The sequence below is a fragment of the Caretta caretta genome, chromosome 2, assembly GCF_965140235.1.
Source record: "Caretta caretta isolate rCarCar2 chromosome 2, rCarCar1.hap1, whole genome shotgun sequence".
NCBI lineage: Eukaryota > Metazoa > Chordata > Testudines > Cheloniidae > Caretta > Caretta caretta.
In genome coordinates, this window is record NC_134207.1 from 227,386,955 (window position 1) to 227,409,514 (window position 22,560).

The following is a 22,560-nucleotide window of genomic DNA, read 5'->3' on the forward strand; positions in this document are numbered from 1 at the left end:
ATGGCTCAGTGATCTCTTCAGCCAGTTCCTTAAGTATTCTAGGACATATTTTGTCAGGTCCTACCAATATGAAGCCATCTAACTTGTCTAAGTAATTCTTAGCTCATTGTATCCCTACTTTAGCCTCAGATCTTACTCCATTTACTCCAGTGATGTTCACTATGGCAGTCGCCCAATCACTGCTAACCTTTCTGGTGAAAACTGAAATAAAAAAGGCATTTAACACTTTCGCCATTGCTGCATTTTCTGTTATAGTCTTTCCCTCCTCATTGAGTAATGGGCCTACCCTTTTATTGGTCTTTCTCTTGCTTCCATTGTATTTGTAAAATATTTCTTTTTACCCTTTATGTCCCTAGCTAGTTTAATCTCGTTTGGGCCTTGGCCTTTCTAATTTTGTCCCTACATGCTTTTGCTGGTTTTTTATATTCATCCTTTGCAACTTGTCCTAGTTTCCTGTTTTTGTAGGACTCTTCTTTGAGCTTCAGGTTGTTGAAGATCTCCTGATAAAGCCAGAGTTGTCTCTTATCAAACTTCCCATCTTTTCCATGCATCTGAATAGTTTGCTCTTGTGCCCTTAATAATGTCTCTTTAAAATGTCTCTTTAAAAACTGCCAACTCTTGTGAACTCTTTCTTCCCTTAGACTTGCTTCCCATGGGATCTTGCCTACCAATTCTCTGAGTTTGCTAAAGTTTGCCTTCTTGAAGTCCATTGTCTTTATTCTACTGTTGACAATCTCAGATTGCTCACTTGTTACATGTTACAAATAAGCACCTTTATACTTTCTCCTGCATGCTTGGAAGAATTTATCCATAAACATCTACAATGCTACCTTATTATCCTCCTTAAAACTCTCCTTTGCCATGATGCCTATGAAAAACTTGACAGTGATTAGGCCATTGGTGAGCCAAGACCAGTGCCTATGATGCCAATCAGTATTGTCTCAATGTTAGCTTGTATTCCTCTGTGTCTGTATCCAACTGTTGTCTCTTGTTTTATATTTATATTGTAAACTCTTTGGGATAGGAACCATCTTTTTATTCTGTGTTTGTACAGCACGTAACACAATGAAATCCTTGTCCATGACTACGACTCCTAGGAGCAATGGTAATACAAATAATAAATTACCACAACATAATAAACAGCAATACTATGTTTGGTAAAACCAATTATGTCATTGTGTCCTGCTTCCAGATGCATTGAAGAACTATGCAGTAGTTCTGGTGGAACAGGTTACAATTTCATTAAAGTGAAGGACCACATAAATGCTAATATTTATACAAATACTTTGTTTAATGCAATCTCCACGAAACCCCCATTAAAAAAGCCTGTGACTATCAGTTTGTGTGACTGAGCACAAACATACCACCACATTAAGTGGGAGTTATGCATACATCATAAAGAACCACAGTTTTCAAACATCACTGTTTGTGCATGTACAACTTACAGGTGTGGTTTCTGCCACATGTAGATTTCTTTGCACTCTATCACTTGTGCATCCAAGCATATTTTTCATATGTCAATTCTGTCATCTACATACACAAGCGTGAGTGCATAATAACTATACAGGCAATTTGATAGGCAAACCTGTTCATGTACAAATGGAGCCCAGATTGCAGTCTTCCTGAAGAACCCCTCCCCTCAACCAACAGATTCTTGGTTGAAGTTAGTCTCCACTGCCCACTTGGTTCAGAAATTTAATGAGCTAAATTACTTAAGATATACCATCTCCTCAGCATCTTAGCTACAACAGTCAGCTATTCGCCCCTGTCAAATGTCACCTGATGGTGGCTTTCTGTACTACCAATCTGTTTGGTTGATTGAAGACAAAAATGTTTCAGAATGATCGAAATAAGACAATTAGTATTATAAACATGAGAACTGATCCTACATTGCTTAACAACATCGAAAGTCCCTTTTGTCATTGTAAGGACTGCACAGTCAAGCCCGTAAGACGAAAGAGCTTGGGTTATCCTGCCTTCAGAAAGTTGCCATCATGGAGCCAACCCAGTGCTGAAGAAACCCAAATCTGGAGTGGGTGAACTGAAACACAAACTGGACAGAACCTACATAGGGTTACCTTATCCTGATCACCAATTAATTATGTTTTAATGTTTATATTATTTTATTTTGTGGTAAGTTACTATTCACAGGGGTAAAACCTCCTAAATCTGTTAGTGTTAAGTAGAATAATGATTTTTATGAACCAAACAGATATGCAGGCATGGACAATACACATTATATTATAAACATGTTTCATTATTGTAAGTATCAGAAAACAGATTGTTTTAAAAATGAACATAAGTTTAATATTTTCTACTTCTTTGCATTAAGCATTTCAGTCAGTACCTTTTCCGATTAAATCCAATAAGATAATTACAGAGCACAAAAAGACCTTTTCACCATTTCACCTTTTTTTTTTTAGTAATTTATTCATGAAAACCACAGCAGATGAAAAGACCAGTGTCTCAAAGCTTGTGCTGCTGTGAATGACAGCATTGTGACTCAGCTTACTGTGAAGCTAGCTGCAGATCCTTCTCTCTCTCTCTGTGTACACTATGGTTTCATCTTTTTAACTGACAAAGCAGAGAAAGTGTAAATACTAGAGCAGTCTGGGAAATTGGTTCCTCTTAGCTCCATCAGAAAATTCCAATCTTTCATCAAAACAGTGAATGCCAGAATGCCAACAATGTTCTTGTTATTGGGGTTGTTGCTCTCTCTCTCTCTCGATAAGCCCTAGTAAATTCCTTGGTTTTAGTACTTTCCTTAAAAGGGTAACTAAATTTCAAAGACTAGGAATTTTGGACTCCTAAGTGATCTTCACCCAGGAAAACTCTCCTAATCACTTGCTAACTTTGTGCATGTGATGAATAGCTAGGGACTAACTCAAACATTTAAAGCTGAGCATGTATCTTCAGTTCTTTAAAATTGGGTCCATGAGTGAAGATCTGAGGAGGACATTTTTAGGAAAAAAATCATAGGGTTTTTAGGATCATCATGTAAAGGGCAAAAGTCAATAGAAACAGAGGGAAAAAAGGGGCAAAAATCAAGGCCTGAAATTGAATGGATTCAACTGGGGCAGTATAGATTATGTTTGGCTGAATCCAAACTTCTGGATTTTGGCCCTCAGTGCATCAACAAGTACCCTTTCTGTTCTAAAATCATCTAAAATACCACAAGAAAGTAGGCCAGATATATCTTCACATGGTGCTCTCTGAAGGGTTTGTACATGTTGGAGGTGATTCCTTATAATTACATTAAGGTTAGTATGGAAAAATGCTAGTCTAACCTGCCTGTGAAATGGCCAAGAAATGTGCCCTGTACATTCAGAATCCGGCACATGCTCTTTCTTGGACACACAGTATCAGCTGCCTTGAGACAAACGTGAATCCAAAGGTAAGAAATGTCTGGGAATTAGAAAACCGTTCTTGCCCATTCAAATGGTGCAACAAATCTGTTGGACAGATAAAAGAATGAGGGTTTGATTTACCTTAGCTTTGCACTTTGGGTTATCATTTACACCAATGTGGGAGCAAAATTTGGTCCTTATGTTTCCCAATCCCTTATACATCCTTTAGGCTTACTGTATGCTGGGGTCCAGTTCATTCCTAGTGAAGTTAAGATAGTCTGTGACCGTGCCAACTTCAGCCCAGCTGTCATTGGCCTTTATATGTAGGATGCATTTGTCAAGGTTCCTCCCCCACTTTGAACTCTAGGGTACAGATGTGGGGACTGCATGAAAAACCTCCTAAGCTTATCTTTACCAGCTTAGGTCAAAACTTCCCCAAGGTACAAAATATTCCACCCGTTGTCCTTAGACTGGCCGCTACCACCACCAAACTAATACTGGTTACTGGGGAAGAGTTGTTTGGACGCGTCTTTCCCCCCAAAATACTTCCCAAAACCTTGCACCCCACTTCCTGGACAAGGTTTGGTAAAAAGCCTCACCAATTTGTCTAGGTGACTACAGACCCAGACCCTTGGATCTTAAGAACAATGAACAATCCTCCCAACACTTGCACCCCCCCTTTCCTGGGAAATGTTGGATAAAAAGCCTCACCAATTTGCATAGGTGACCACAGACCCAAACCCTTGGATCTGAGAACAATGAAAAAGCATTCAGTTTCTTACAAGAAGACTTTTAATAAAAATAGAAGTAAATAGAAATAAAGAAATCCCCCCTGTAAAATCAGGATGGTAGATATCTTACAGGGTAATTAGATTCAAAAACATAGAGAACCCCTCTAGGCAAAACCTTAAGTTACAAAAAAGATACACAGACAGAAATAGTTATTCTATTCAGCACAATCCTTTTCTCAGCCATTTAAAGAAATCATAATCTAACACATACCTAGCTAGATTACTTACTAAAAGTTCTAAGACTCCATTCCTGGTCTATCCCCGGCAGAAACCAGCATATAGACAGACACAGACCCTTTGTTTCTCTCCCTCCTCCCAGCTTTTGAAAGTATCTTGTCTCCTCATTGGTCATTTTGGTCAGGTGCCAGCGAGGTTACCTTTAGCTTCTTAACCCTTTACAGGTGAGAGGAGCTTTCCCCTGGCCAGGAGGGATTTCAAAGGGGTTTACCCTTCCCTTTATATTTATGACAGCATTTATGATACGATATACATATTTTTTCCACCATTATTAAAAGTAACTTTCCTGGTATTCAAAAGATACCTTGGCCCACTATGCAGTAAGAGGACAAATGAGTGTGCTAAAGCATTAAAACTAATTTTTTTTTAAGGCAGTGAATGGCAAAATGCAGAGAACATTCAAGCCATTATTTTATAAGTCCTCTTCATAGACTCTCCTTTGAAAGGTAACTATTCTCAGAGGGAAATGGTTCAGGCCGAATTAAATGGCACAAAGCCATTTGTAAAAAAGAAAAAAAAATCTCAATAATCAATTCTGTATCAAAGGGATGAATAGCAAAAGAAAAAGGCAGCCTCAAATAAAAGGCTGTTGCTGATGTTTTAAAGGAAGACTTATTTAAAGCAGTCTTTTAAAGAAAATATTAAGTACTTAAATATACCCAAACTATATTAGAAGTACTACACAGTGTATGTAACAAAAAGATCTTTGCACACTACAGTATGAATTGAAAGAGTGCATGCACTGAAATCTAATTCTAGCCCAGAATAGTCACAGCCTCACGTATTAGATTGTAGGCTCATTATTTCCAGGAGCATGATTGTGGTATTCAAACAGCATATGCAAGTTAAATCTACTGTATGATGAGTTATGATTATTAGGCCAAATGCAGCTCAGTAACACTGGTGTGAATCAGAAGTAGGAATCTTTGAATTAAGAATATTCATTACAAATGTAGCCCCTTTGTACTTTTATGCATCATTCACAAGCTTATCTAAATTTCTTCATATATATTTGTTATTTTATTCACTGAATACATTGGATGAGTAATCGTAAGAATAGGGATTGTTTGTTGATTGTTCACTTAGCCTGGAATTTCCAAAGGCATCCATCTTATACAGGTTTCTTTGGACATCCCAGTCTTAGACTATTAGCCAGTTTTGATGTTGATGTTGTATAGTTGACTACCTAGTCTCATAGTATTGTTTCTAATGCCCAAATAGCTGGCCAAACTTTTTTAAACAGCGAATGGTGAATAATGAACAACAAAGTGAATCAAGAACTTCCGGTATGAACTTTCTTAATGAGTTGTCATTTTTCTAAGGTTTATGAAAATTTTAGGGATTCACAAATTCAATAGTTGCCTGGATTTTAACAAATAAGACTCCACATGTAGCAGGGCTCAGATTCTAAGTGAATTAGTAACTAAGTATTTTACTATTCAACCAATTTTAATTGGAGTTGCTCTGGATTTACACCGTTGTAATTTAGAGCAGAATCTAGCCCACTACCATTTATATTAAATTAACATGGGGCCAATGGATTCTAGCCTTTGAAGCTTTTACATGTGCTTCAGAGTCTAATTTAGCAAGTTATTCTAACAGTTAATAATAATAGTAGTTACATGCAAAGATTATGTAGAATTTTAGGCAAATAGAGACACTTATTCTTTGCTCACAGGGTTTACAAGCTGAAAGGACAGGTGAAACAATATAGCTACAACAAACCAGAAGAAGGTAACTATAGCATTGCAGTGATTTTTAAATTGATAGGCATGTAACAGCATATATTAGTGCAATCTGACCCTTTTTAAACCTCAAAATACTGACTTTTTTATTCTCTTTTTAGAAAAGAGAAAAATTCAGAACAAAATTTAATTCCAGACAGTGACTTGAAGGTTTCAGCTTCAGATTTTAAGTTTTCCTCAACCATGGGCACAATTTGAAATAAGTAAGTGCCACAATTTCTAAAGTAGAAGACTAGATTAGGTAATCCAGTTATTTTGTTTTAAACAAAAAAAAAATTCAAGTCAGAAATGACACAAGAACACTAACTTCATGCCAATTCAGAAAAGCTTTTAAATCCTATAGACTTTTATTTTTATTTAAATAACTAAAAGATGCCTATCCAAGGCTTTAGGTCTCCTAACATAGTTATTAGAATTAAATCAGTATGATCAGTTCAACAAGAACCCAGCCAGATACATACGAAAATTCATTTCCACCTCTTCACTCTTGGAAGCATAGCCTCCATGTTTTCTAAAAACCCCTATATAACCATGCTTTAGTGGGTCACAACTGAGGATGCCAAATTCAGGATGAACTGCTGAGAAATAGGGCAAACAACCCAAAACTGGTGGTTATTCTTTTATAAAATATACCAAACCAGCCACAAAAGTAAACTCCTGTTTCACCACACTGACTAACAAGAAAACATAAAGGCATTCCAGTTCTTACATCACCATGAAAAACACTGGATTCAGAGATGAGTGGTTCTTTACAGCCAGTCTCATCAAATAATAGGTTCTTCTGATCCCAAAGGATGAGCCACACACCCAGGTAAATATATAATCTAGATCTTACCCAAAAATCACACTGGTGCCAATCCTTCTGTATCTAAAATCAAAAGGTTTCATAAGAAAGAAAGAAAGAAAGAAAGAAAGGTAGGTTAGAGTTAAAATTGGTTAAAGGAATCAATTACTTACAGTAATGGCAAAGTTCTTGGTTCAGGCTTGTAGCAGTGATGGAATAAACTGCTGACTTAAGTCAATTCTCTGGAGTACATCCACAACTTGGATGGGTCATTCAGTCCTTTGTTCAGAGCTTCAGTTTGTAGGAAAGTTCCTCCAGAGGTAAGAAGCAGGATTGAAGACAAAATGGAGGTGTTTCCAGTGCCTTTTATAGCTTTTGCCATGTTGAGGGCATCCTGTTGTTCTTACTGTGGAAAATTTCAGCAATGAGATGGAGTTTGGAGTCACATGGGCAAGTCCCATGTCCATGCCCAGTTTCGCTCAGTCATTGCAGGAAGCCATTACCTACACTCCAGACAGCACATTTACATGACATTCCACTCAGTTTAGATGGGCGTCTCCCATGGTCAATTGTCAACCAAGTGTTTCTTAATGAGCCACTTAATTTGAATAGTCCCTTCAAGATGTGCTGGCTAGCTACCTTGTGGGCGGTACCTCAGGAGCAAACATTTGAAATCCAGGTATAGAGCCAATACTTATAACTTCAAATACAAAAATGATACATACATACCGACAGCATAATTGTCACCAGAAAATCATAACTTTTTCAGAGACACCTCAGTTGACAACCTTTGTACAAGACTTGCTGCAAATATATAACAGTGGTTGCAACAATGATCTATATGGTCATATTTATATCAGATAGTGTCACACCCTATCAAACAGAAGGCGTTTTCCAGCATGCTCAGAAAGTCACTGGATTTGGGCTATTTTGAAATAAGTGAAGGAAGAGCTAGTTCCAGAGCTAGGAGCCCTGACTGAGAGCATCTTGCCTGCCTTTTACCACTGGAGTTCCCCCTACTGACCACAGCTGTGGTAGCATGACATGGAAAAGGAGGTGATCCCTTATTTGCACTGACTTCTGAAAAACACAAGTTTTTGTAGTTTTATTCAGTATTTCTAAATATAAAGTAGAGTGGTGACAAACATCAATTGAGCTACTGAAGACTTGTAATAAAACAGCTTTTAACACATTAAACATAAAAGCAATCTTCAGTTTTTAACATCTATTTTCACTAATTCCATCCAATCTACCTGAACATATTACAAAAGGCAATTTTTAACTCTGCTCATACATAAGTACAATGATAAGTCCTGTCATTGTTGCATCTTAAGTATATTTATAAAAATAATGGCTCTGGCAGCTTAATTACATGGAACAAGCTTTTTCTGTAGATTTGTTTTAATTTATAAACCCCTTTTTCAAGCCAAAGTATAACCTGGGACATACAAATAGCTCCAAAAGATGAAGCAATCGATTATTTCATTATGTATTGAAGCCTTGATTCAGTAAGGCACAAGCCTAAACTCCATTGAAACTATTAGTGAAAATAAGTTTTTTTAAAACCGGAAAAACTGGTCTTCTGCTTAATATTTTAAAAACCATTTTATTACACATCTTTAGCCGCTCCGCTAATGTTTGTCAGCACTTTATATTATACTTAGAAAATGCATTTTACTGAATAAAACTGCAGAAACTTTCTGAAGAGCTTACTTTAAATACATCATGCCTAGCACTCACTCAATTCAATTGGGACCGTTGGGTGCGCACCACTTCTGAAAGATCAGGCCACTTTTTAGGTGCCTATACATTGATTTACTAACCACACACATTTTAATAATTTTTTTCTTAGATACAATATGCTTGGTCCAAATATTCACTTGCCACCCGAAGATTCAGCATTCACAATAATACCATATCATTGTAGTTACGTTAAACGTTATTTGTAAATGATGTACAGCAAGCCTAACATTGTAAATGTGTTAGGAGTGCTTCAAATAAGCAGGTAAAGGGAACATTCACCAAGTTATTAATAATTTAACTGTGCCCCTTGTTCTTTTTTGCTGATTCAGAGGGTCACTGATCTCTGCTTGGTGTGATGTCCCAATATGCACTAGGATGATAGAATTTTACGACTACTGATCACTTCTAAATCCTTATAAGAGTTAAGATATTCAAATTATTCTGCTCGCTGGAGTTGGTATAGTCACATCATGAGGATGTTTATACTGAAGTTGACCCCTATGACAATCTGGTCAATTGTTCTTGTAACTGAAATGGCCATAAATTTCTCTGCAGCAGAGGCCAAAATGACCAATTAAACCCAAAGGTCCATTCAGGATCCCGTGTATTGGTGGCAAAGGTCAGACTACATTAAGGACCTAGCCAGAGATAGATCAGGGTGGCACTCAAAGGAAGCCATGTCTCTCTTTGGAATTTGCCATGATGATGATTCAAATTATTATAGCATGTATGAGCCTTAGTCGTGGACCAGGACCTCATTGTTCTAGGAACTTTAAAAATACAAAACAAAACAAAAAACATTCCTTGCCTCAGAGAATTTACAATCCACGTATAAAAACAAGAAATGGATACAAATACAAGGGAGTACAAGGAAACAATGAGACAATATTGGTCAGCATGATAGGTTTTCTGTAGGCATCATTTTGTGGGGAAGGGAAGAGCCAGAAGAGAGCAAGAGATTAAGGAGAAGAGTAAGGGAGGGGATTTGCGTGAGCAATCAAGAGATAGGATCACTAGGGAAAGTTGAAGGACTAGAGGAGGAGGAGAGCAGATGAGAAGGATCACTAGGGAAAGCTGAAGGACTAGAGGAGGAGGAGAGCAGATGAGAAACTTCTGTGTATATGACTGGGGAGAAGGAGGGAAGAGTTGTAGGGGAGAGAAGGAATGGCTACATTGTATTCTGTCAATTTTTTCTGAGAAGAAATTGCCAAGATCCTGTGCAAAGAGAGCAGTGTAGATGGAGGGTTTGAGGTGTGAGACAAGGATGGTGAAGAGACAGCTGGGAATCAATTAAGTTGGAGAAGGAGATTTGTTAAGCCATGAATACCGCAGAACAGAGAGAAGATCATTTTTAATGGGGGAAGTCAGCCTTGTCACAGGATTTCTTAGAAAGATGGTCTGGAGCATGAGAGGAGGAGTGGAGAAAGTGGATGCTAGGTGTGGGCCCGGGTAAAGGATGGCAGGGCAGACCTTGCAATGGGAGAGGGGGGAAAGAGTCAAGGGTGGAGGAAAGTGAAGCATGGAGAGAATCAGCAACCATATCAGTGGAAGAAGAGGAGGAGAGGGCTAAGAGCAGATGAGAAGTCATCAGTGCTATTGGACTGTAAATCATAGAAAGGCCAAGTGACAGGGTGTGCAGGAGGCTGATGAGCAATACTGAAAGAGACCAGGTCATGTTCAGAAACGTAGAACTCAGAAACAGAGAGATCTGAGAGAGCAGTGTTTGGTGAAAACCAAGTCAAGTGAATGGCTCTTTTGGTGAATGGGAGAGTTGAACCAGAGCTGAAGGTTGGATGAAGAGATGACAAGGGCAAGGAAATGTGCAGCTAAGGAGTCAGATGGGTCATCACCATGGAACTTGAAGTCACCAGGAATGAATGTGGGAGATTGTGAAGAGAGAAAGAGAGACAGGAATTGAAATCAGAGAGAAAGGCTGATAGGGAGGAGCTGGTTAGATGGTAGATGACAGCAACATGGAGGAGGGGAAATAAAGTCAGATACAGTATTGCTCAAAAATGAAAAGCTGGACACAACATGAATGGGAGACATGCCCCAAACTCCCACCATTATCTGATCTAGGGTGGAAGTGTGAGAAGGCTTCTTTAAGAGACAACAGCTGCAGAGGCAGTGCCAGAGATCTAAATTTGTCTGAGAGCCAGGAGCCGGAGGGAGCAAGCTATGAAAAGATTATGGATGACTGAGATCTTCAGGAGCTAGCAACAAAGGAGCCAGCAAACAGAGCTGAAAATGGGGGATGGGAGGGCGGTGAGTAGGAAGGTGTGTGAGGCGTTCCCAGCCACTTCCTTCCTTGACAGGAGTTTAGAAGGGAAAGCTATGACATACACAGGCAAAAGTGGTAGTGACCCAAAGAATGGAAGAGACAATGCAAATGGCAGGATGTGGAGAATGTGCAGAATGTACATTATTCTGGAGAGGGTACCTGAAAGGTGCTTTGTATGAAGTGCCACCAGAGAACTGATGGAAGAGAAGATCCAAGGTTTGGAGATGCAGCTAGAAACTATTATTGAGTTTAGAATGGGGATGCGAGCAGATGATGGAGGGACCGAGAGAGAAGGGTGAAGGGCAAATTCAAGACTTGCAGGTGCATCCTGGACAAGAGAACTGTCAGGATGAAGACAATGGCCTATAAAAACCTGTGACAACAAGAACAAGGGGGAGAAAAAGATAATCTGACAAGGGAGAAATAGAGCTGAGGAACAGGTTCGCTGAGTTGGAAAATGAAGGGGAGAGGCAGGCAGTAACAGAAGATGGAAAGGCATAAGGGCAGCCAGGGGGCTCTGCACACTTCCCCCACCCCAAGTACCACCCCTGCAGCTCCCATTGGCCGGGAGTCACAGCCAATGGGAGCTCCAGGGAAGGTACCTGTGGACAGGGCAGCGCGCAGAGCTGCCTGGCCATGCCTCCACGTAGGAGCCGGAGGGGGGGACATGCCGCTGTTTCTGGGAGCTGCTTGAGGTAAGCGCTGCCCAGAGTCTGCACCCCTACCCTCCCACCACACCCCAACCCCTTGCCCCAACCCTGATCCCCTTCCTGCCCTCCAAACCCCTTGGTCCCAGCCCGAATCACCCTCCTACACCCCCAATCCCTCATCCCCAGTCCCATCCCGGAACCCTCCCCCCGCCACACACACCCCAACCTCCTGCCCGAGCCCAGAGCCCCCTCCTACATCCTGAACTCATTTCTGGCCCCATCCCAGAGCCCGTTCCCCCAGCCAGAGCCCTCACCCCCCCCCCGCACCCCAACCCCCAATTTCATGAGCATTCATGGCCTGCCATACAATTTCCATACCCAGATGTGGCCCTCAGGCCAAAAAGTTTGCCAACCCCTGATTTAGTTTAGACTAAATGGAAGGAGAAATAAAAATAGGACTGAAACCAGAGTCCTTGATTTAAAAAAAAAAAAACTTAAAAAAATTGAAGGAATTAGTTAGGAAAGTGGACTGGACTGAAGAACTCAAGCGTCTGAATGTGGAGGACGCTTGGAATTACTTTAAGTCAAAGTTGCAGAAACTATGTGGACTCTGCATTGCAAGCAAGGAGAAGGGTTGTAGACCTAACTGGATGAACAGCATCTCAAACAGGTTATTAAGAGAAAGCAGACAATCTACAAGGAATGGAAGAAGGGAGGAATCAGTAAGGAAAGCTACTTCTTGAGGTCAGAAAATGAAGGGATAAAGTGAGAACTGCCAAAAAGCCAAGCAGAGCTGGACCTTGCAAAGGGAATTAAAACCAATGTTAAAGGTTCTTTAGACATTTACATAAATAGAAAATAAGGAAAGAAGAAGAAGTGGTACTGCTAAGCACTGAGGATGGGGTGGAGATTAAAGATTATCTAGGTATGGCTCAACACCTAAAAATACATCGCCTCAGTTTTTAATAACAATAATGAGAAACTAGAGGGCAGTAGCAGGGTGACTAATGGGAATGAGGATAAGGAAGTAGAAATTACCACTTCCAAGGTGGAAGTCAAACTCAAATAGCTTAATGGGACCAAATCAGGGGGCCCAGATAACCTCCATCCAAGAATATTAAAGGAACTGGCACATGAAATTGCAACCCCAATAACAAGGATTTTTAATTAATCTGTAAATTTAGGGGTTGTACCTCAGGACTGGAGAATTGTACATATAGTACCTATATTTCAGAAAGGGGATAAAAGTGATCCGGGAAATTACAGACCCATTAGTTTGACTTCAGTTGCATGCAAGGTCTTAGAACAATCTTGAAAAAGAGTAATTAAAGACATACTGGTAAACAGTAATTGGGATAAAATACAACATGATTTTACAAAAGGTAGATTGTGCCAGATCAACCTGAGCTCTTTCTGTGAGAAGATACATGATTTTCTAGACAAAGTAAATGCAGTAGATCTAATCTATCTGGATTTCAGTAAAGCTTTTGATACAGTTCCACAGGGGAAATTATGAGTTAAATTGGAGAAGATGGGGATTAATACAGGAATTGAAAGGTGGGTAAAGAAGTGGTTAAAACGGTGACTACAACAAGTCATGCTAACAGGTGAACGAACTATCAGGCTGGAGGGAGGTTACTAGTGGAGTTTCTAAGGACCGGTCTTTGGACCAGTGCTGATGGGCTGTCACATCAGCCATGCCCAAGCTCTAGTTGACCCAAAGAAACTTCGGATGAAGTGTTCTATCTCAGTTTGGTGAATGGATTACCCACTAGTACCACAGACATCAACAAAGAAACTGCTACTTGAGAGTCTGTGGTAGTCCACTCGCAACTTTTAGTTAAATTATATAATGTCTTATGTTAGCCATTCAAACGATAATGTATATATATTTGGGAAGATTTTTAAAGTAAGGTGGAGAAATGTCCCTTTAAATCTTTGAGCGCTCCCTCTTCCCCAGTGCAAAGCCTCACTTTGGTGTTGATTTCAGTTTTTGCTGTCAGAAGAACAATAAAGTCACCAGAGATTTCTATCAGCTCCCTCTATGTTTGTGCCTATCTCCTTCTCGGCTGGGTTCAAATAAAATAATGAAAATGCTTGCGTACCAAAGACAGTGTTATAAAGAGGCCTGCTATAAATTACTTTCTGTTAGCAATTCAACAATCAATGTGATTAGTAGTAGTTCTTTAGGTTTTCATCTAAGTGTTTAAATCTTAAACACAACCCCTAGCAATCATATTCTTTCTTATTAAAAAAAGAACCTGTGAAAAGTGACTTGAAATAGCTAAAATAGCCTTTGAAGTTCTCACATCATTGCTGATCAGGAAAAAGAACTGAAGTGTGATACGTGGAATTTCATCACATTAAAATGCACTGAAAACTTTAAAACCTTGTGGTATGTGTCATAAATGCGAAAGGGTACACAACAAATAAAACTTTACCTGAGGAGAGCTACTCTTTTGAGGAAGAAACTGCCAACCAAACCTGAATTTAACTAAAAAGGAAAAAAAAGCAACAGCCTGCACACACATTTCTGTAGCTGCCTGAGGGATAAGCAGATGAAAAACAAAGCATTTGTTGCAGTGTTAGAACTTTTTGTCCTTTGACAATACTCTTCTCCACAGTCTTTTCAATATGCCTTTTGGAAAAGGTTCATGCAGTATCTAAGCCAAAACATAAAAAGAAAATCAGGTGAAAAATAAATTAGAGTTTCTTTTCAGTGCAATTGCATCAAAAAAGTTTTAAGTGTATGCAAGATGTGACTTTAGGAACAGTGAATGCAATTAAATATAATATCATTAGTACTTCAACTTTATTTGAGGAATTCTCACATTTTTATATTAGGGTTTTTTTTAGTTCCATTCCCCTGTTTTACTTGATGGCATTAATACATTTTCATTAAATAAATATTTAAAGAGCTATATACCTGCCTGCATCTAAATGCTGAGCAGCCTAAAGCATTTGTTAGCCAGCAATCAGTCAAAATAAGTGTGACTGGTTGTTGCATATTAGTCCAGAGCATTAGTCTACTTCTGCTGGCAATGATAAACAATGCAAATAATCTGATCAGCCATTTAGCTAATGTGGGAGAATTAACCAGTCTTGGGGAACATGCATGCACTAGGCATTGTGACAAAGTTCCTGCTCTACCTTGGTGGGTCTTGCGCTTATTGGCGGATTTTCTCGCCTTGGAGCTTCACAGCAGCCCTCAGCTTGGCCGTTTTACTGAACCCACAGTCCAGGTAGACTCCTCCTGTGTCTGACCAGGAGTTGGGAGGATTTGGGGGGAACCCAGGCCCGCCCTCTACTCCGGGTTCCAGCCCAGGGCCCTGTGGAATGCAGCTGTCTAGAGTGCCTACTGGAACAGCTGTGTGACAGCTACAACTCCCTGAGCTACTTCCCCATGGCCTCCTCCCAACACCTTCTTTATCCTCACCATAGGTCCTTCCTCCTGGTGTCTGATAATGCTTGTACACCTCAGTCCTCCAACAGTCTGCGTTCTTACTCTCAGCTCCTAGTGCCTCTTTGCTCCCAGCTCCTCACCCACACCACAAACTGAAGGGAGCTCCTTTTTAAACCCAAGTGCCCTGATTAGCCTGCCTTCATTGATTCTAGCAGCTTCTTGATTAGAACACTTGCAGCCAATCAGCCTGTCTGTCTTAATTGTCTCCAGAAGGTTCCTGATTGTTCGGGAACCTTCCCTGTTACCTTACCCAGGGAAAAGGGATCTACTTAGCCTGGGGCTAACATATCTGCCTTCTATTACTCTCCTATAGCAGTGGGTGCTGTCTGGGGTTCTCTGCTCGGTGTCCCCGTCCGGTTCCCTCCGTCTGACCCTCTGATTGAGGGAAAGAGCGAGAGCCTCCAGCCACAGCCGTTAGTTGCTGTGAATACCATCATTACTGTCTTCTAGGAGGGGTCCTATAATACATGGGTGTACCCCCCTCCCTCCCAACCACCCACCCCGCAGCCGTGCCCATCTTGTCGGGCACTCTCAGGAGAGGGAGGGTCGGTGACCCTGGGCGTGGCACTAGGTAACTCGAGAGGGTGGAAGACCACGAGTGTCGAGGAAGCCCCCCCGCTCTAGGCCACCAGGTAACTCAGGAGGGTGGAAGACCACGAGCGTCGAGGAAGCCCCCCCGCTCTGGGCCTGGGCTAACCTGAACACCTCTCCCTCCTGAAAGCTGTTGTGTTATACCTTCTGATTGCGTTGTTTTGTTGCTAAGTTTTTCTTTATCCTTTTGTACTCTCTGTAACTGTTACAAATAAATTTCTTTTCTGTTTTAATAAAAAAAAAAAAAAAAAAAAAAAAAAAAAAAAACCTTCCCTGTTACCTTACCCAGGGAAAAGGGATCTACTTAGCCTGGGGCTAACATATCTGCCTTCTATTACTCTCCTATAGCAGTGGGTGCTGTCTGGGGTTCTCTGCTCGGTGTCCCCGTCCGGTTCCCTCCGTCTGACCCTCTGATTGAGGGAAAGAGCGAGAGCCTCCAGCCACAGCCGTTAGTTGCTGTGAATACCATCATTACTGTCTTCTAGGAGGGGTCCTATAATACATGGGTGTACCCCCCTCCCTCCCAACCACCCACCCCGCAGCCGTGCCCATCTTGTCGGGCACTCTCAGGAGAGGGAGGGTCGGTGACCCTGGGCGTGGCACTAGGTAACTCGAGAGGGTGGAAGACCACGAGTGTCGAGGAAGCCCCCCCGCTCTAGGCCACCAGGTAACTCAGGAGGGTGGAAGACCACGAGTGTCGAGGAAGCCCCCCCGCTCTGGGCCTGGGCTAACCTGAACACCTCTCCCTCCTGAAAGCTGTTGTGTTATACCTTCTGATTGCGTTGTTTTGTTGCTAAGTTTTTCTTTATTCTTTTGTACTCTCTGTAACTGTTACAAATAAATTTCTTTTCTGTTTCAATAAAAAAAAAAAAAAAAAAAAACCTTCCCTGTTACCTTACCCAGGGAAAAGGGATCTACTTAGCCTGGGGCTAACATATCTGCCTTCTATTACTCTCCTATAGCAGTGGGTGCTGTCTGGGGTTCTCTGCTCGGTGTCCCCGTCCGGTTCCCTCCGTCTGACCCTCTGATTGAGGGAAAGAGCGAGAGCCGCCAGCCACAGCCGTTAGTTGCTGTGAATACCATCATTACTGTCTTTTAAGAGGGGTCCTATAATACATGGGTGTACCCCCCTCCCTCCCAACCACCCACCCCGCAGCCGTGCCCATCTTGTCGGGCACTCTCAGGAGAGGGAGGGTCGGTGACCCTGGGCGTGGCACTAGGTAACTCGAGAGGGTGGAAGACCACGAGTGTCGAGGAAGCCCCCCCGCTCTAGGCCACCAGGTAACTCAGGAGGGTGGAAGACCACGAGTGTCGAGGAAGCCCCCCCGCTCTGGGCCTGGGCTAACCTGAACACCTCTCCCTCCTGAAAGCTGTTGTGTTATACCTTCTGATTGCGTTGTTTTGTTGCTAAGTTTTTCTTTATCCTTTTGTATTCTCTGTAACTGTTACAAATAAATTTCTTTTCTGTTTCAAAAAAAAAAAAAAAAAAAACCTTCCCTGTTACCTTACCCAGGGAAAAGGGATCTACTTAGCCTGGGGCTAACATATCTGCCTTCTATTACTCTCCTATAGCAGTGGGTGCTGTCTGGGGTTCTCTGCTCGGTGTCCCCGTCCGGTTCCCTTCGTTTGACCCTTTGACCGCACTCCCGTCCCTGTTTTTCATTAGTTGTCCCCCGTAATTAATTGGCTCTCCAGGCTCTGTGGATCTCCCCCTTAGGCTGGGGGGGGCTCCTTTCGTAGTGGACGAGCTCCGCCCGCCCACGTCCTGGATCCCAATAGGATTACTCTCCTATAGCAGTGGGTGCTGTCCGGGGTTCTCTGCTCGGTGTCCCCGTCCAGTTCCCTTCATTTGACCCTTTGACTGCACTCCTGTCCCTGTTGTTCATTAGTTGTCCCCCATAATTATTTGGTTTTCCAGGTCCTGTGGACCCCCTTCTTAGGCTGGGGGGGATCCTTTAGTAGTGGGCGGGCTTTGCACGCCCACTTCCTGGATCCCAATAAGATTACTCTCCTATAGCCATCTGGCCTTACCCTGTCACAGCATATAATAGCCAACTGTAAGTGCTACAGAAAGAAAACACGCCTGAAATACCCAATCATACCAGTACACAATATTATCTATAATGTTTGTACATTCTTGAATTTCCTCTAATGCACAGCCTGTTTCCAGCTTTCAGTGATGAGTTGTCTTTTTCATCTGACCAGATCACACGTTAAAATAAAAGACTGCTCAAAACAAGTTTTAATGACTATATGAAAGCTAGAACATACAGCAAGACTTCTTCCTTTCTTAAGCTCATACAAAGCAGTGTAAAAGGAAGACTCAAACAAGCGACAAACTTACTTCTGCTTACACGTTTCATTTACTCCATATCCCACCACTCAAGCTGTAAATTTGCCTCTCCAGGTCTTCATGTTCATGGAGGCTTTAGTCTAAGAATAGCTTCTTCTGTTGCAGGTTCTCCTGATATTTCCAAACTGTCCTTCAAAAGATGAGTAATTGTAATTACTAATACGGTTCTATCACAGAATGTTGAAATATCACATTAGTCTTCACATTATATAGATGCAATTTGTGCAATTTAATAAGATTAACTCATCTTGTTCTCCTTTTCCTGACTCTGCCTGTTTGTCTTTAGAATGTGAGCTCCTTGGAGTAATAAAAAGAATGATTGCTTGACTTTCAGATCCCTGTTTGAGTTTTCAGTGATGACAGAATAAATAGGATGGAGACAAAGGTGACATGACAGAAGCATATCAAAATATCTCATAGTATGGACAATTTTACTTTAATTTTGTAGCACTCTTTAGGAGTGACTTAGCTTACCTTTTACAAATGGAGAAGTGATAGAAACAGGTAAATATTGAATAATTAATTTTCATGTGTTTTCTATAAAAACAGTAGGTTTAATTTCTCCAAATTCTAGTTAGGATTATGTAGGCTTCATTTAACAAAACTTTGTGCTATGCATATTTGTATCATGCTCCCAGCTATTTGGAGGAAGTTAACTGAAGCATGAAAATGACATTTAATATTTGATAGGAACAAAGTAAAAAATATCATCTGTCAGATTATATTTGTATATATATATATATATATATATATATATATATATACAAATGATTATATATGATTATATATGATTATAAGGCACTATTTTACATCTATTACCAAACTCAGTGTGATAATGCAAGTTACAAATTACTCCCTTTTCATTAAAGTTTTTGTTTTATAAGAGGCAGGATTTCTGTTTGCTACAAATACAGGAATTGCTATTTTCACCAGTAGGTGGTGAAAAAACTAGCAATTTTTTATATTCAATACATTACAAAATATGAATGTGATGCGGCAACGTAGCTAATAGCTGGTTTCGATCATTTGAAATTCAGCTGTGAGTGATTTCATATTTGAATATTTTGAAAAAGTGGGATAGAATTATGCAGTTAGAAATAGAAGAGACCTCTTCCATCTTTTCAACCCATCCCCTTGCTAGATCAGTCTGTAATCTCTTAGGGCTGGTCTACACTACTGCTTAAGTCGATGTAACTTAAGTCGCTTGGGATATGAAAAAGACACCCCCCTTAGCAATGTAAGTGACATCGACATAAGCGCTGTCCACACCAATGCTAAGTCAGCAGTGGATGCTCTCCTGCAGACATAGCTTCTGCCTATTGTGGAGGTGCATTAATTATGCCAATGGGAGAGTGCTCTCCCATCGGCATAGTGAGTCTTCACCAGACACGCTACAGCGCACAGCTGCATCAGTGCACCTGCACCGACGTAGCACTCTAGTGTAGACTTGCCTTCAGGAGAAGACATTTCAAATTAATATTTGTCATTACACCTTTGGAAAAAATAAGAGCCACAGAGTGATCATGGGAGGCTAAGAAGCATCACGGACCATGAAATCTGGTCTCCCCCCAAGAAATCTGGTCTTTTGTGTGCTTTTACCACATACTATACATATTTCATGGGGAAGAACAGCATTTCTCAAACTGGGGGTTCCTGACCCAAAACGGAGTTGCAGGAGGGTCACAAGATTATTTTAGCGGATCATGGTATTGTCACCCTTACTTCTGTGCTGACTTCAGAGCTGGGTGACATACCATACCATGCTACCCTTACTTCTGTGCTGCTGCTGGCAGTGGCTCTGCCTTCAAGGCTGGGCTCCTGGCCAGCAGTCGCAACTCTCCAGCTGCCCAGCTCTGAAGGCCGTGCCTCTGCCAGCAGCAGCGCAGACGTAAGAGTAGCAATATTGCAACCCCCCTACAATAATCTTGCGATCCCTCCCCATAACTCCTTTTTGGGTTAGAACCCCTACAATTACAACACAGTGAAATTTCAGATTTAAATAGCTGAAATAATGAAATTTACCATTTTAAAAATACTCTGACCATGAAATTGACCAAAATGAGCCGTGAATTTGGTGGGGCCCTAATCATGGGACTACCCACATCCTTAAGTACCTAGTTGAACTGGGGTCTGTGAGTAGGAAATGAATTCTTTCAGTCCCCACAGCACACACACACACACACACACACACACTTCCTTGCAGCTCTCTGCTCCTTTTTTACCCTATTTTCCCTTTTCTCCTTTTGATACATGTTTCTCTCTGGCCTCTTCCAGCCCTCAAGGCATCACTGTTCATTTCAGAGTGTGCATGTTTTTGACTTTTTATTAAATGGACATCTTTTGCTTCTGAATGAACTATAGCTCTTTGTGAAGCCTCTATAGGTCTTGCTGGGAGTTCTGCTGGTGTTTTTGTGAGTTAAAAGTAGTTTGATTAAATATTACACTTAAATATTACATTTATAATGAATAATTATAAATACAAAATGAAATGAGCACAGCAAATTGATATTTGAAAAGTTTGATACTAGAAACAAGCCATAGTATATGGCTTTAAACAGAAGGTTTGTGTCACTAACAGCAGCAGGAACCAATGATGATTTACATTACACGATAAAAATGATGTGAAAAGAACATCACGGTTGCAAAGTCAAGCACTCCAAAGTTAGGAAATGTCCGCATTAAAGTTGCCTATGCAACCTTAATTCAGCTCCTTTGAATATATGCATTTTGATATACCCTTTAATTACATTATCACACATTAGTCCACCCCCTCTAACACACAGGATGGACCTCATTCAGTACACAGGATGGACCTGCTTTGGGGATGAATCAGGGTTGTGTATTGAAGGAAACCTATCTGTAGGACTCCTGCCTCATTTGTTGCAGAAGTTGGAAGGTGAGTAGTGAATGAAGCAGGGGATTTCAGGAAGAGGAGGGACAGTCTCAAGGTTAAGGCACCTGAATACTGCCCTACAGAACTGGATTCCATCCCTGCCTCCGCACCACAGTGTTGCCATGGGATGCTGGGCAAGTCACTTCAAACCAAACTGTTCAGCATTGCTCACTGTTTGTGTCTTCCTCATTTTCTGGTTACCCAACTAGATACCCTGGGATCTGATATGCAGAAGTGCTGAGCACTCGCAGCTGCAGAAGTGTTGCCTGAACTTTTCCCCAAAAAATTCAGCCTGAGGCAGACACCCAGCATGTAAAATTTCAGACTCAATGGTGAGAGCTAGGCAAAGTTATAAGCAACTGAAAGAACAGCATCTTATAATGAAGACTCAGGAGACATTCATAGGTGCTCCTATCAGCCGAAATCACAGTATTACAGGGCTAACTTGCAATAATCTAATTCATGCCGAACAGTAAATTGATCCACAAGTGATCCCATTGATATTGCTGCAACTGATTGTAAGAAAAGATAGTACTTCATGTAAACTTATCATGAATCAGATTAATAGTTATCCTTGATGTTTAAATCAATTAATCAGCTTACTAATTAGTGTATTTTACCTTATACTTGGGGGATGTGCAGGATAGGTCGGGCATGTTTTATAAAAGTCATCATGGAAGGTAGCTGTGAAGAGGGAGGCCACCCAAAATACATTATTCAGATGCAATAAACAGCATGTCAGACCAGTGGTCATAATTCATAGATCTGAATTTTAAGAAGTGATTTACATGACTAGACACAAATATGATGATTCCTCCACCTAGGCAAAGCACCAGGCAATGAAAAAATAAAAAATGATGGTGTAAGTTGTCGCACTAGAGCAGTAACAAGCTTTTCATTTTTACTTTCTGAATGTGAACTTTGATTTTTACATGTTTGAGAATTTGCAGATATGGAGGAAGGAGATTTTGCCATTTTGACCACTTGAACACCATCTTTACTGTAACTATGACACAGTTTCAGCCTGAGCAAAATCATGTTTTTCTCAGGGTGATGTTTCAGTAAATCATCAATAAATATTGCTATTTATGCAATGAAGCAGTTGGTCCCATCTTCAGTAACAAAATCAAAAATAAAAAGCAAGGTGAACCAGTTGTAATGTGAAAAAAGATCAAAGTTTTACATTTCCATCAGTTTTTCCGGCTGTCAGACTGTTTTAGCAAAGCCATATTTAATGCTTCACTTATGCCTCTACTGTTCCCCTAAAAACTGTCTTCCTCCAAAACTCATGGTTGCACCTGTTGGCTGCATTTTTCATAGATCATTTGAAAAGGCTTTGTCTTGACCTTAAATGGGAAGAATGATCAAAAGTTTTTACCACTGCTCCATAATACTGCTCTGTAATGGTTTTTCATTAGAAAAAATGCTCTCCTTTACTCTTTTTCAGCAGCAGAGGTAGGAAATATTCATGGAAGAAGACCCACGCAAAAAAACCCACTGAAAGGGGCAGAATAATGGAACCTCTTTCTTGACCCTTTTTAGAACAGCTAGGATCCTGAATCAAAGTAATAGAGACCTTACCCTCAGATTCAGGGTGGGGTAAAATATCATACAACCACCCCAGCATGACAGCTAGGAGGATTTAGATGGAGGCATCAAAAGACACAGAAAGAACCCTTCCA

General features: G+C 40.9%; 1 long non-coding RNA gene across 3 annotated transcripts in view; it reads right to left on the reverse strand.

Moving 5' to 3' along the window:
• LOC125631407 (uncharacterized) overlaps positions 1 to 22,560 on the reverse strand; it is a 159,255-nt gene that overhangs the window by 36,731 nt on the left and 99,964 nt on the right. For all 3 annotated transcript variants that reach the window (XR_007354943.2, XR_007354942.2, XR_007354941.2), the window contains exons 2-4: positions 17,977 to 18,115; positions 14,020 to 14,241; positions 7,078 to 7,310 (exon numbers count right to left, since the gene is read on the reverse strand). This is a non-coding gene — a long non-coding RNA (uncharacterized LOC125631407). The remainder of the gene's footprint in view (positions 1 to 7,077; positions 7,311 to 14,019; positions 14,242 to 17,976; positions 18,116 to 22,560) is intronic.